The sequence below is a fragment of the Pongo pygmaeus genome, chromosome 9, assembly GCF_028885625.2.
Source record: "Pongo pygmaeus isolate AG05252 chromosome 9, NHGRI_mPonPyg2-v2.0_pri, whole genome shotgun sequence".
NCBI classification, from domain to species: Eukaryota; Metazoa; Chordata; class Mammalia; order Primates; family Hominidae; genus Pongo; species Pongo pygmaeus.
Window position 1 is genome coordinate 95040890 of NC_072382.2, and position 15674 is coordinate 95056563.

General features: G+C 39.3%; 1 protein-coding gene across 9 annotated transcripts in view; it reads right to left on the minus strand.

Annotated features, from left to right (window-relative positions):
- The window catches only part of SMCO4 (single-pass membrane protein with coiled-coil domains 4), a 146894-nt gene that overhangs the window by 120969 nt on the left and 10251 nt on the right, over positions 1-15674 (minus strand). For 6 of the 9 annotated variants that reach the window (XR_010127618.1, XR_010127613.1, XR_010127614.1 and 3 more), the window contains exon 2: positions 1574-1705. The exons of the other annotated variants lie outside the window; for them this stretch is intronic. The gene's annotated coding sequence lies outside the window, so the exon portion shown is untranslated. The remainder of the gene's footprint in view (positions 1-1573; positions 1706-15674) is intronic. 9 annotated transcript variants of the gene reach the window in all.

A 15674-nucleotide genomic window follows, 5' to 3' on the forward strand; every position in this document is an offset into this window, starting at 1 on the left:
CTAGAGGTTGAGGTTGCAGTGAGACGTGATTGTGCCACTGCACTCCAGCCTGGGCAACAGAGTAAGATCCTGTCTCACAAAAAAAGAAAAAAAAGGAATGAAAACATAGGCATGGGCATGTGTGTTTGCAGGTGTGTGTATGTGCGTGTATCACCAAAGATTTCCAGAACTAATTGATAAAGAACAGTTTTAATAGGTTATATAGATCAAATAGGCCTGGCATATTGTGGGGCTTAATAAATGTCTGATATATTAACTGAACAGTTTTAAATAAATATATATGTATATGCATATATATATTAACTGAACAGTTAATATATATAACTGTTCAGTATATATATAAACTAAGCAGTTAATATAATTGATATGTTAACTGAACAGTTCTAAATAAATATATGTATATACATATATACATCAAATATATGTATATACACGTATGTATATATGTGTATATATACACACATGTGTATATGTGTGTATATGTGTGTATATATGCACACGTGTGTATATGTGTGTATATATGCACACGTGTGTATATGTGTGTATATATGCACACGTGTGTATGTGTGTATATGTGCACACGTGTGTATATATGTGTGTATATGTGCACACGTGTGTATATATGTGTGTCTATGTGCACACGTGTGTATATATGTGTGTCTATATGCACACGTGTGTATATATGTGTGTATATATGTGTGTATATATGTATATATACCTATATACATATATACATATACACCTATATACATATATATACGTATATATGGCTATATACATATATACACACGTATATATGTGTATATATGTATATGTATACCTATATATGTGTGTATATATATGTATATATACACCTATATATATATACCCATATGCATATAGGTGTATATATACCTATATGCATATAGATGTATATATACCTATATACATATGGGGTATATATACCTATAGGTATATATACCTATATACATACCTATAGGTATATATACCTATATACATATGGGGTATATATACCTATTATGCCTATATACCTATAGGTATATAGGTATATACATAGCGATCCTCCTGCCTCAGCCTCCCAAGTAGTAGGTGGGATTACAGGTATATATATGTATATGTATATGTATATCTATATATATACCTATATACATATAGGTATATACATATAAGTATATATATATACACACACACGCACATCAAATCTATATGTATATACATATATTTGATGTGCGTGTGTGTGTATATATATATACCTATATAAGAAACTGAAATTTAAAAGAGAGTTTTCAAGCAAAGTTTGCCTTAGGACATAGTTCAGGCTGGTCATCAACCTTTGGGTTGGTGCATTATTTTGGTGCAGTTGAAGAATTTACTTTAGTCTGAGCTAAGAAGCAGATTGATAAGTACTTGCATTGCTCTATTTGGGGCCCTCATCCCTTGTTTTAACTGTTATCTTCCTTGTTTCTCTCATGTTTCCTTTTCCTTTTATTCTTTTGAATCTATAACACTGCCACAATGATTTTTCTGTTTATATGCACAAGATGTGTATTAATGACAAGGAGCATTCACTTACAATGAAATTTTTCTCAAAGGAACTGTCTTTGGTTATGGTTCATTTCTCATGGACACTCCAAGGTTCTTCAATTTTCTTTTATCAGAGAAGCATTTCCCCAGGTTGCATTTCTGATCCTGAGAATTGCTAGACCTGTATAAGTGATTTAAGATCAAGTTGGAAATTAGGCATCTAAAACTGCAATATTTCCTATTGGTTCCAAAGGAATGTTGTGAACCAGAAGAAAAATTAAAAAATAAAATAAAAAATAAAAATAAAACTGCAATATTTCCTTAATGTCTCAATATAGTAACACCTCAGCCACATCAAATGTTGGAGGATGGGTAAAAATAATGAGCAAGTAAATAATTAAGGAAAATGGTGGATAAAAGAGAAGTGTTTTGCTGGCATTGCCACAAATAAAATATTTCTTATCATTGAAATTTAAATGCAGTGGAAACTCTGCTCCTAAATTTTTTTTTTGAGATGGAGTTTCACTCTTGTTGCCCAGGCTGGAATGCAATGACACGATCTTGGCTGACTGCTACCTCTGCCTTTTGAGTTCAAGCGATTCTCCTGCCTCAGCCTCCCAAGTAGCTGCGATTACAGGCATGCACCACCACGCCTGGCTAATTTTGTATTTTTATTTTATTTTATTTTTGAGATGGAGTCTCACTCTGTCAGCCAGGCTGGAGTGCAGTGGCGCGCTCTCAGCTCATTGCAACCTCCACCTCCCAGGTTTAAGCGATTCTTCTGCCTCAGCCTCCTGAGTAGCTGGTACTACAGGCACCCCCAACACGCTCGGCTAATTTTTTTGTATTTTTGGTAGAGACAAGGTTTCACCATGTTAGCCAGGATGGTCTCGATCTCCTGACCTCGTGATCCGCCCGCTTCAGCCTCCCAAAGTGCTGGGATTATAGGCGTGAGCCACCGCGCCTGGCCCTAATTTTGTATTTTTGGTAGAGGCAGGGTTTCTCCATGTTGGCCAGGCTGGTCTCAAACTCCCGACCTCAGGTGATCCACCCGCCTTGGCCTCCCAAAGTGCTGGGATTACAGGTGTGAGCCACCGTGCCCGGCCTTAAAACATTTTAATATTTTAAATATTTTCCCACTTTAATGGGAGTCCATTTTACATAACTTAATCTTTGCTTGATTACTCAGTCATATTTTTCTGCACCATAAAATAAAAATATGTTTAGGGGTTTTTGAAGCAGTTTATTCCCTACATTAAAGACTCTGGATTGATAGGCATTGAGTTTGGATGTCTTCTAGATGTATTAGATTATGTCTTCTCCTTCAGTATTAAATTATTGGCAATCACAGCTGCCACTGCCAGCACAGGTTGCTTCTAATCACCAGTTAGCTAAGAAACCAGCCATTCAGTCCAGTTAAAATTATGTCTAAAATAAGAGTAAATCCATTCTAAGTGAAAACTCATGAAGCTCTAGTGTAAGAACAGTGCATGTGATGTGAGGCCATCTGTTTTATTTGCTCAGTACTTGATTTTGCTTCAAAGGCTTTTTGTTGATGGTATTTTTTGGTGGGGTGGGGCAGATTTTATTTTATTTTTTGGCTTTCTTCTAGGTTATCTACTTTGTTTCCACTAGTTAAGGTTGCTACCTAAATGATTCCTGATTACTCTTTGATCTCAAGAGCTAGTCCCAAGGCTCTTTGTGTCTTTTGTTGGGGCTCAGAAAACAATACCCCAAAATGAAGGTCTAGGAAACAGAAGTTTTTCTCTGACCTTTTGCCCTCCTGTCTCCAATTCTGCCCTAGGGGTAGCCATAGAAACTAAAACCGCTCTTCCCCAGGTCATCAAAATCAGAACCTCTTTTTCCCACAGCCAGCCATAAACTAACTTTCTCTCCATCTCTCCAACTTTCTTTTCTTTTTTTTGAGATAGAGTCTTGCTCTGTTGCCCTGGCTGGAGTACAGAGGCGTGATCTCGGCTCACTGAAAACTCCGCCTCCTGGGTTCAAGCAATTCTTGTGCCTCAACCTCCCGAGTAGCTGGGACTACAGGCACACACCTCCAGGCCTGGCTAATTTTTGTATTTTTAGTGGAGACAGAGTTTCACCATGTTGCCCAGGCTGATCTCAAACTTCTGGCCTCAAGTGATCCTTCTGCCTTGGCCTCCCAAAGTGCTGGAATTATAGGCGTGAGCCACTGCACCTGGCCTCCCTCCACCTTTCTATGTAAAAAGTGGCCACAAATAAATTATCTGACTACTTTGTTTGACCGTAGGTATAAGACCTCCATTCCAGAGAGGGTTCTGCCCCATACTCAGAAGGAAGGAATGCATGCTTAGAAAGGCCAAGAAGAATCTGGACGCACAGGCCTTGCTGTGTTTCCCCTACTCACTCTGTTAACATTAGATCATAGTCTTTCTGTCTAATCATATTTATACATGGCTGTCCACAGTTTGTTGAACCTAAGCATAAAAATGGACAATTTCCCCTGTATCTTTGGGTCTTCATTCTGAAGGCCCCTATGTATACATATTAAATAAATTTGTATTTCTTATCTCCAACTAACCTGCCTTTTGCAAGTTGATTTTTCAGCGAAACTTCAGAGGGCCAAGGGGAACTCTTGGCCCTACACACCTTTGAGGGAGAATATTTGGCATTTCAAGAATTAGTTGAGTAGATTTAATTATAAGAATCTCTGGATTCAGAATTCCTGGCTTCTAATACAAAATCCCCTAATTCAGAGTCTGAAACACGCTATATACTAGAAAAATATCAATTCATGTCCCCTAAGACTGTGCCCTTATCCCCATCTTCAGAACTTATATGACATCTTGGCCTATAACTTGCGTCTTCCTCTTCTCCTTCCTTTGTTTAAAATAAAACGGCTTCACACACACACACACACACACACACACACACACACCCTCTGTAATTGAAGTCCCATTAATTATAAATTCATGAAACAGAAACAGGACTGAAGTTTATTTCTGAAAGATTACTAAGGTAAAGAAAGTTGCAAGAACACTGAATGCTGAAAACTAAAACGTGCTTAAAAGACAGCACTTTAGAAGGATCAACCTACTGCACACATAGTCACTATGCTAATTACAAGCCCTTGTCAGCTCTAGTTACAAAACTGGCTCTCCCAGAACACCCACCTAGCTAAATTTTCACCTGGCTTGAGTTACTATTTGTATTGAAGAGTATAAAAATTGCATTTCTTTGAAAACATTCCATAAGTCAGACGTTTCTTCTCCCAGGTTAGTTTCAATAAGCAAGGTTTGGCAGAGCAGCCCAGAGAAAGGAATTGAACCAAAGCAAAGCCAGGTATGCACTTTACTCATTTTCGCCTTTCATTTTACAAAGGAGAGGGATTCTAATCTTTGGATTTGCCTAATGTATTTTGACAGCATGATTCTAGCTGCTCTTACAAAGATGCTGAATCCCAGGACGATCCTCCACTGGAGCCATTATTCTTTTCCCCCTACACCTTTTAAGCATGGCATCCTCCACAGATAATTATTCTTATATAGATAAGGCAGGCTATATTTTAAGAATTTCTGAGTTCAATCAGCATAATGGGTATACTGCAGGGGAGATGCATTTTAAAGTGTTATTACCAGGTGAGTATTTCCCAAATCCCTAAGTCATAAGGATAGAGATAGCAAATTATAAAGAGTATAGCAAAAAGTGCATTTCATAAAATGGATTGAACTTCATGAATTTCAATGTGGCAGGATATTCACTCTGCTGTCCTGCCATTACCAAACAAGATGCTTGTTATAAAAAAGAAATATGCGTGACTGTTGAGGATGTTGCTTTATTAAAATGACCGTGTTCTGCACGCTGTGAAATACTTCACTGGAATGTCACCTGCACTGAAAGATATACACAAACTTTCTTACTAAATTATCTTACTGAAGACCTTCAGAATTTGCTAACTCCACAAATCCCCAAATAAAAAAGCCAGCTTAACAAGCTCCCATGTCTTTAAATTTAAAGTGGGAATAAAAATACCAGAACCCTGACATCTACAGATGATCCTTTTCCAGTGAGTTGTAAGATAGTTCTCTTTATTTAATTGCTCCAGTGCAGTTGAGTTTAATAAGCAAAAGCTGTGTAAAAAGCCAAGTGACTTATATTTTTAATCTGAGAATGTATGATTGCCTTATGAAGTACTGTTAGAAGTAAAAATGCACGGTGCTTATTAGTCTGAAGATAATGAACAGCAATTCTATAGAGGGAGCCGGGATTTCCTCTGTTGGGGGTTGGTGGGGGGACAGCGTATGTATGAAAGGAATATACATGCTTCCTTTCTGAGAGTAACCACTCCTCCTGAGCTCTTGGTTTTTACCTTTTCCAGGCTCTTTCAGGATTTAGTTCTTTTCTAATATATCGTCAGTCTCTCTTTTTTCTACTGGCTCTTCCCCCTCAGCCTATAATTCTGCTCAAATCTGCCTCAGCTTGAAAATCTTTCATTTGTCCTTTCACAATAGTATAAGGTCCATGCCTAAAATAAATCCTTATTCCATAGTATTCACAGTGGGTCAGCTTCCCTGATTAGACCCTGTCTGCTATACCTGCCCCTCCCCTCCTTCCCAGTGTCTTTATCTTCAGCACTCAAACCCTCGCAGTAACGGCCTAACTGCTTCCTCTCCCATCAGTGCATCTTGACCAATGCTGCCAGCCTCATCTTTATCATGATAGTCAAAGGATGAAGGGTATCTACCCATTGCCTGCAAAATAAAATCTGAAGCGTGGTCAGGATCCTAACTTTCCAGGTTTATCTCCCATATTCTTACATGACTATTTTCCGCCAAATTGATCTAATCACTGTCACCTGATACTCCTTGTCCTTACCCACTCTACCCTGACTTCACTTACCATCTTTCCTTCCCTGGTATACTTCTGATTCATTTGTTCAAAGCCAATACAGCCTGGAGATGCCAGTTCAAACCCTCTCCTCCTCTGCAAAGACTTTTCTGTCTCAGCTAGAACTGATTGCTGTTTGTGGAGCAACTTCCTAAAGTAATTAGAGCCTTCTCTTGACATGTCTTTTCTATTATATGTGCCAAAATGCTGATTCTAAAAACACTTTTCCATTTGATACAAGATGAAACTATAATACAGAATTTCAATTTTAGTAGACCTCAGTCACCACTAAAAAGGAAACAAGCACTATTTAATGTTGAAATATATTTTCAAACCAAATAAAACATATTACTTATATGAAATGTTATAACCCTCTGTCTTATAACATGAACTGAACTCTCCTTCCTTTTGATCAGTGCTGAAGATTCAGCTAACACAGCCAGTGAGGTCAGCAGGGCCAGGGCCAAGGATGCGTGTGGGGTCAGTCTGGTGGAGACAGGAATGAAGAGACATCCTGCACGGTCAGGAGGTCGCCTACATACAGAGGGATGGAGAAAATAAGTAAATGTGTTGATGATGATTGGAGAGGGGAAGACTAGAACAAACTTACAGTGATTGGTTAGAATTAGAGGTGTTGGTGTGAACTCACATATTTGTAAATACAGAAATAGATGTGTATGTGTGTGCATGTGTGTGTGTGTTGCAGATTGGGCTCTCTAGAAGCAAATGCTGAGATGAAGTTTGGTGTGTAGGGTATTATTAGGGATCGAAACATGTGGAAGCAAACGGATTGGGCAGAAGAACTTGAACTGCAATGCAGGCTTAAGAGAGCCTTGGCCAACCCCATTCTTGAGCATGTGTGGCCTGTCAGAGTTGTTCCTCATTGGACCAAAATGACCAGCCTTTATAATCTTTTCCTAATCAGTATAAGATGTGGACTGCCCCAGGCAAGGTGTGACACTGGGCAAGGCAATTCTTTGCAACAAGTCCTCTCTTAAAGGAGTCTCTGAGAGATACATGATTGTGTCCACCACAATGTGTGTGTGTGTGTGTGTGTGTGTGTGTGTGTGTATACCTATATTTCCTAGCTCTGAGAAGGCCTAGAAGCAATGAAACTACAGTAGAATGAGCATATCTACTGCCCAGATCCTGGTTGCTAAATATCATTTTCCACTCAAAGAAACCAAGGATCCTTGGAAAATAGCTCATTCCAAGGCTGACACAGGGAAAGAGGAAGATGACTGGAATATCTTCTGCCAGAAAGCAAGGAATTGATCCAAGAGTGATGAGGACCTGTCAAAAGGACACTATCCCAAAGAGGCTCAACTTAGCCAAATCCACAATGTTCTGGCATCAAAACAAATAATGATAGTATATTATAACCCACTGAATAAAATAGAAATCCATGAGTCCATATCAATATAAATAAAGAAATTGGAGAGAAGGGAAGTATCTACCTTACAGTAGAATGACAACTAGTAATATTAGAAGGGTTAGTGAAATTTTAAAAATCACTCTTTGGCAACCATAACAGAAATAATCGATTCAGGCAAGAATCACCAACGGATACTAAAACCAGTAGGTAAAAGTTTAAGGAGGATTGGGTATTTAAATAGTCTCAATGTAGTCTCTCCATAAAATGCCTATTAATTACTTATTAAATAAGGTATAAAATATTCTTTATCTTGACAGCAGAGAAACCTGGCTAGACACCATCTTATCAAGTGATAAAAGTTAACACCTAAGTGAAATTCAAAAAAGAAAGAAAGAAGGTGAACATCTCTAGTAATGAGGCAAGTCATCATCACATGCTTCTGAGACAAGGCACTGCAAAGAGCACAGTGTCACTTCCGTGAAATTCCTGCCACAGAGGGCATACACTGAATATAAATGTGAAGAAGTAGCAGACAAACCCAAACTGAAGGCCATGCTACAAAGTAGCAGCTCTGTACTTGCAAAACAAACAAACAAAACAAACATAGTCATGAAACACAAGGAAAGACTGAGGAACGAGGAACGGTCAGTGGTACATTGGAGCCAGCTAGTACTGGCTCTTCCCCACTCTAGAAAACTGATGCTGTGCATCTCTTCCCAACTGTGCAGTTCAGTGCCACAAAGCTGGTAACCTGAAATCAGCCAGAATGGGAATATTCACACCATAATCATTGGCAACCACTACAAATCAGCCCCCCTACCCCACCACATAAGCAGTTTAGCAGCACACCACAGGAAGGGTTCCCAGCTGAAGAGACTAAGGACTCAGACAGCTAAATGCAACACGTGATCCTGGAACTATAAAGGACATTATTGGGATTATCAGAGAAATATGAATGGGCTCTGAGGTAGTATTTACATGCATACCAATTAATACAATAGTATCAATTACATGGTAGTATTGTATTAATGTTACTTTCCTGATTTTGATGACTGTACTCTGGTTATATAGGAGGGTGTCCTTGTCTTTAGGACATATACATTGATGTGTTGAGTAAGAGATATATCTGCAACTTATTCTCAAAGGTTTTAAAAAAACTACCTAGATGCAGTGGTGCGTACCTGTAGTCCCAGCTACTTGAGAGGCTGAGGTGAAAGGTTCCCTATAGCTCACAAGTTTGAGTCCAGCCTCAACATGGCAAGGTCCCTCTTTTTAAGAGGCAGGGGCAACATAGCAAGGCCCCTGTCTCTTAAAACTAAAACAAAAACAAAAAACCCTAAATGTATAAATACATTTAGAGAAAGCATGAAAGGCAAAGGTGGTAAAATATTAATATCACATTAGGAAATTAGGGATTAGCAAAGAAATAAAGGGTATATGATAGTTCATTTTACTATTAGTGCATTTTTCTATGAATTTAAAATTATTTCAAAAAATTATTAAGGAATTATATTTCGATCAAGTGCCAGTCTATGGCTCTCTTCCTTTTCTGCTGGAAGCTCAGCCCCTTTCTCATTCAACAAAGTTAGAGAAATGCCAAAGGAGGACAACAGTGACTTTAGGAAGTGCTCATTTGCAGTACTGTGTAACTAAATGCTATCTCTGCTGGGCTGTTGTCCCCCTTTTAAGAAATATTTTGCTATATACCATTCAGGACATAGGCATGGGCAAGGACTTCATGGCTAGAACACCAAAGCAATGGCAACAAAAGCCAAAATTGACAAATGGGATCTAATTAAACTAAAGAGCTTCTGCACAGCAAAAGAAACTACCATCAGAGTGAACAGGCAACCTACAGAATGGGAGAAAATTTTTACAATCTACCCATCTGACAAAGGGCTAATATCCAGAATCTACAAAGAACTTAAACAAATTTACAAGAAAAAAATCAAACGACCCCATCAAAAAGTGGGTGAAAGATATGAACAGACACTTCTCAAAAGAAGACATTTATGCAGCCAACAGACACATGAAAAAACGCTCAGCATCACTGGCCATCAGAGAAATGCAAATCAAAACCACAATGAGGGAGATACCATCTCACACCAGTTAGAATGGTGATCATTAAAAAGTTAGGAAACAACAGGTGCTGGAGAGAATGTGGAGAAACAGGAACGGTTTTACACTGTTGGTGGGACTGTAAACTAGTTCAACCATTGTGGAAGACAGTGTGGCAATTCCTCAAGGATCTAGAACTAGAAATACCATTTGACCCAGCCATCCCATTACTGGTTATATACCCAAAGGATTATAAATCATGCTGCTATAAAGACACATGCACACATATGTTTATTGTGGCACTATTCACAATAGCAAAGACTTGGAACCAACCCAAATGTCCAACAATGATAGACTGGATTAAGAAAATGTGACCCATATACACCATGGAATACTATGCAGCCATAAAAAAGGATGAGTTCATGTCCTTCGTAGGGACATGGATGAAGCTGGAAACCATCATTCTGAGCAAACTATCGCAAGGACAGAAAACCAAACATGTTCTCACTCATAGGTGGGAATTGAACAATGAGAACACTTGGACACAGGGTGGGGAACATCACAAACTGGGGCCCGTCGTGGGGTGGGAGGAGGTGGGAGGGATAGCATTAGGAGAAACACCTAATGTAAATGACGAGTTAATGGGTGCAAGCACACCAACAGGGCACATGTATACATATGTAACAAACATGCACGTTGTGCACATGTACTCTAGAACTTAAAGTATAATTTAAAAAATAAATTAATTAATTAATTAAAAATACTTTGCTGTTTCCATTTGGTTTGGTCTGGTTTGGCTTAATAGATACTAAGATATGGTAGTGTAATATTCTGAAACTTCATTACTAGATATTAAATATTATTTATTAAAATGCTAATAATTCACTAGTTTAAAAAATTAAAAGTTGAACCTCTAATAAATTCTTAAACAATTCAATTTAATGAACAGAAATAAAAAGGAGAGCAGGAATTTTTCCAAAATTTTTTCTTCCTTCCTTCCTTCCTTTTTTCCTTTTTTCCTTCCTTCCTTCCCTCCCTCCTTCCCTCCATCCTTGTTTCCTTCCTTCCTTCCTTCCTTCCCTCCTTCCTTCCTGTGGTGAATAAGCACTGTGTGTATGTTTAATCATCTCAAGCAGATTCAGAACTCCCTGAGGCTTACAATTCTTTTGTCTCCCACTACACCTACCTGCCATATCAGCCTTTTACATGGGTAATTGGGTTGCTGAATGAGACAACAGAGTTTACTGCTAATGCTGAAAAACCAGTGAGCCCCTTGGGGACAATAATCTGAACTGTCACCATAGTTAATCAGAGAGTCAGGATGGAACCAAGTCCTGACAAAGAGTCCAGTGATCTGATGGGAATAAAGGTCTTCTCCACCTATCCCGTTGTCGCAAAGCAATTTATAGGAGAAAGTAGGAATGTGATGTGAAGGGCTTGCTGTGAACTATTTAGCAACATTTTTCTCTTAGGCTGTCCAGGTTTGTCAAATGCTCTCAACCTGACATTTAAGAGGGCCCTACTGTGTTTCTCTTTAGGGAAGACTAATAATGCCAATCAGGAGTTTCTATGCCTGTTTACTTGTAGTCAGATCAGTTCAGTTCCCTCTATTCCTTAAGTTCAAAAAGAGGCAAAGGAGAAAGTTCAGGGTTGGTTACACGAATAATTAACAAGATCTGCTGCTCTGTAAGTGCATTTGCAAGGGAACCACCAGTCACCTAAGAGTGCCTGGGAGGAGCCGCCTAGGAGGATGCATGCCCACTGTTTCTAGCAGCTTTCTCCCAGCTTGTGGGCCTAAGCATGGACAACGAGTAGTAGCCTTGGGCTTGACCATCAAGGGTGACCTTTCTGGCAAAAACACATAGAACTCACACTAACAAATTGTGTGTCCACTATTGTTAACTCATAAATATAGATATTAAATCATACTATAACATTGGGGATTAGGAAAAAAAGAGAAAAATTTAAAATCAACTTAATTTTTTTCAATCTTTAGAACATACTTTTCTCTGCATTTTGGTAACTCCCTAGTGACATTGCAAATGGGATGCTTTTGCAATAGGGCCTTCGGGTTTGTAAGTATTGCTTAGGGAGCAGGAGGAAGCATTTAGGGCTGTTTCTGTTCCCCTCTCTCAGACCAAACCTCCCCCCAACCATAGAAGTATGTTCAAATTAGCCAACAATTAAAAATTTTGATTGAGGATAATTTATGGATAGTAAAACAATTAAAAATTTTAATTATTTTAATTATATTCAGTAAATACTATCACAGGAGGGATAAATCAAGGCATATTGGTATTTATCCTCTAAAATACTATTGTTTTATATCTCAAAACTTCCCCTTTTCCCTAATGATTTATACACATTAACTAGCAATTTCTTGCAAATACAGTGTGCCTTAAATTATTGCTTTATGTAAGGCTGGGCACGGTGGCTCACGCCTGTAATCCCAGCAATTTGGGAGGCCGAGGCGGGTGGATCACCTGAGGTCAGGAGTTCGAGACCATCCTGGCCAACATGGTGAAACCCTGTCTCTACTAAAAATGCAAAAAATTAACAGGGTGTGGTGGCGGGTGCCTGTAATCCTAGCTACTCAGAAGGCTTAGGCAAGGGAATTGCTTGAACCTGGGAGGTGGAGGTTGCAGTGAGCCGAGGTTGCGCCATTGCACTCCAGCCTGGGCAACAAGAACAAGACTCGATCTCAAAAAAAAAAAAAAGTATTGCTTTATGTAAACAAAAAAGCAGAAACTGTGGAATATAACCCTTTCAGCACACTCTACAGATTTAATTTTTAAATGTTCGATCAGGTGTTTTATACATATTATGAAAGAGTATAACTTTTTAAAAATTCCTATATTAAAATTATTCTTCTGTCACCTTTTTGTAGCTGGTTATGTTTAGCAATCATTTAAAGTACCCTTTAATTACATAATGCCAATCAAAATCTTGTCACGGTGGGCCGTGTGAGAGTCCTAGTCCTTAATCAACATTGCATTGTTTCTAATTTCACTTCCAAAGTATATTCTCATCTGGAGTGACAAGATGTAAAAAAAAAAAAAAAAAAAAAATTCTTACATTTCACATCTCACACTTACAATCTAAACTGCACAGGACACACTGGTAATCAGACTATATTGTTTCAATCCCAAATCTAACAGTAGGGGGACATGGGGCTCCTAATGGAAAGAATTAATCAGGGGCTATTTTGGTATTCATGGAAGGGGGAGATAATCTTGCTGCAGAGTGACATCCTTTTGAGAGAGCTCAGCTTCTGGCTGTGAAACCCATTCCCATGCGAATTCTTTCTAACAAGCCAGAAAGCTGCTTTAATCTTTAAACATGAAGGATCCTGCTTACAGTATCAAAGGTAGGCAAGTTCTCTTACTGAGGTTCAAAAGCAGATAATAATAAGAACCCAGTTGCTACTGTCAAGCTGATGTCAGGTCTGAAATCACTTTTCACTTGATTGAGCTATTTTGTCCTCAGAATCACTTTGTTCCTTTCGGCTGGATTTCCACTAGCTCCTAATTGTGAGCAGCACATCGATGCTTCCCCAACGGCTTCATGTCAGAAGTTAGAGCCTCTGCATAGTAGACACGTTATTTAATATCCAGACTCCGCATAGCCTGGGGATAGCCAGGTAGTTCTTCTCCACGGTGCTCCAGGATCACTTTCCCTGCTGCCCCAGGGGCACGCCGCTTCCCAGCACGGCTCAGGGAGGAGGTCCACTACAACCAGGCAGGTAACCAGGATGCCAGGCTTTTCTTTTCTTTTAAGGGATGAATTCTTCCTTCCTCTGCTTTTTATTTTATGTACGCCCTCAACAAATTGGATGATGCCCACCCACCTTGGGGATGGCAATCTCCTTTACTGAGTCCCCCAATTCAAATGCAAATGTCCTCTGTAAACACACTCAAGACACTCCAGAATAATGTTTAAACAGATATCTGGCACCCTGTGGCCTATTCAAGTTGACATATAAAATTAACCATCACAAGTTTACCCTTGTCAACTTGGCACCCATACACATCTCCTTAAACCATACGTAACTGCCACATAAAGACAATAACAAGGTCATAATTCCATCTAACATGATTAACAATCCAGCATTCTACCAGAAACACACGAACCCATTTCCCAGAAGGGAAGGTAAAGTCTTCATGTGATATTTACTCTCTCCTTGATATCCTATAACTTAAATAATATGATGTAAAATTAATCAAGGTTGAACATTGGAGCCAGTTTTAAAAATTAACAATATTTAAACACTATGCTATAAAATCAATGCATCTTATGTTACAGAATAAGGAAATGAGAAGAAAGAAAACAAAGCTACACACACACAAAATGGAGTCAGCAAAATATGGAGGACATACTTACGACAATCACAATCTGTGTTTCTGTAACTGGTCATACGATCAAAGCTAGTATTTCTTCCACCACTATATATTCTGTGTTCCCTTTGCCTTCAGCAAGCACCTCATCCGGTCATGGTATTTACCCAGTGGTGACCCAAACCTTTATTCCTGAAAGGTCTGGGTCATTAGTGGTCCTGTCTGAATTAGGTTGTAGTTTTCCACTGACCTTAATCACAGGGCATGGTAACATTAAGAGATGCCCTAAGGAATCTCGTGTCTTCCCGGCATAGTTTTCCTTACCACCATATGGGGATAGTCCAGTTTCTACTTGGTAGTCAGGAACAATCACCCAGCCAGCACTGTAATTCATTTGTCTATTGAGTTAGAGGCCTGAGAAGCCCAAAATGGCCGAGGAGCAGTCTTAAACTTCCAGTTCAATTAAATCATTATTGTGTCTCTCAGTGGAAAACATTCCACCCTATGTAAGACCTCCAGGCCATCAGAGCATAAGTCATGGGAACAGGAAGCAAAAATTTTACTAGTGGGTCACTAGGGCTAATAGCGAATGGTGTCCCACCTATTTTGACCCCTTGATTCCTGAACCTGAGAATCCCAGTCATAAGAGAAATGCACCATATACTGGATGCTGATTCAGAGCATAGACTGCCTTCTAGAGAACCTTGTCCCAGCCCTACAAGGCACTGCTATATACCTGGTGCTATTACTGTCTTCAAAATGCCATTCCACTGCTCTACGTAGCCAGTTAATTCAGGATAGTAGGGAACATGGTAAGACCAGTTAATTCCATGAGCATGGGCCCACTGCCACATTTTTACTGTGAACTGAGTTCCTTGTAATGCTGTGTGGAATATCATGGTCATAGATGAGACATTCTATAAGTCCATGGATGGTAGTTTTAGTAGAAGCATTGCGCAAAGGGAAAGCAAATCTGTATCCAGAGTAAGCTCTATTTCAGCAAGGACAAAACACTATCCCTTTAACAATGGAGGTGGATTAATGTAATTAACCTGACACTAGGCAGCTGACTGATGACTCTAGGGAATGGTGTCATATCAGGGGCTCAGTGTTGGTCTCTGCTACTGGCAGACTGGACACTCATAGGTAGCCTTGGCCAGGTCAGCCTCAGTGAGTAGAAGTCCACATTGCTGAGCCCATGCATAATCTCTATTCTTGTCACCATGGCTACTTTGTTCATGAGACAACTGGGTGATGATAGGGGTGGCTGAAGAAAGAGGCCTACTGGTATCCACAGAACAGGTTATCTTGTCCACTTTATTAAAATCCTTCTTTGCTAACCCTTTGGTGAGCATTCACACAGGGCACAAATATCTTCACCCTTTTTGCCCATTCAGCATCTATCCACACACCTCATCTCCAAATTTCTTTGTCATCAATTTTCCAGTTACGTTCAACTCCCTGACCATCCAGCCAAATCATTGGCCACAGCCTATGAATTGGCATATAATTGA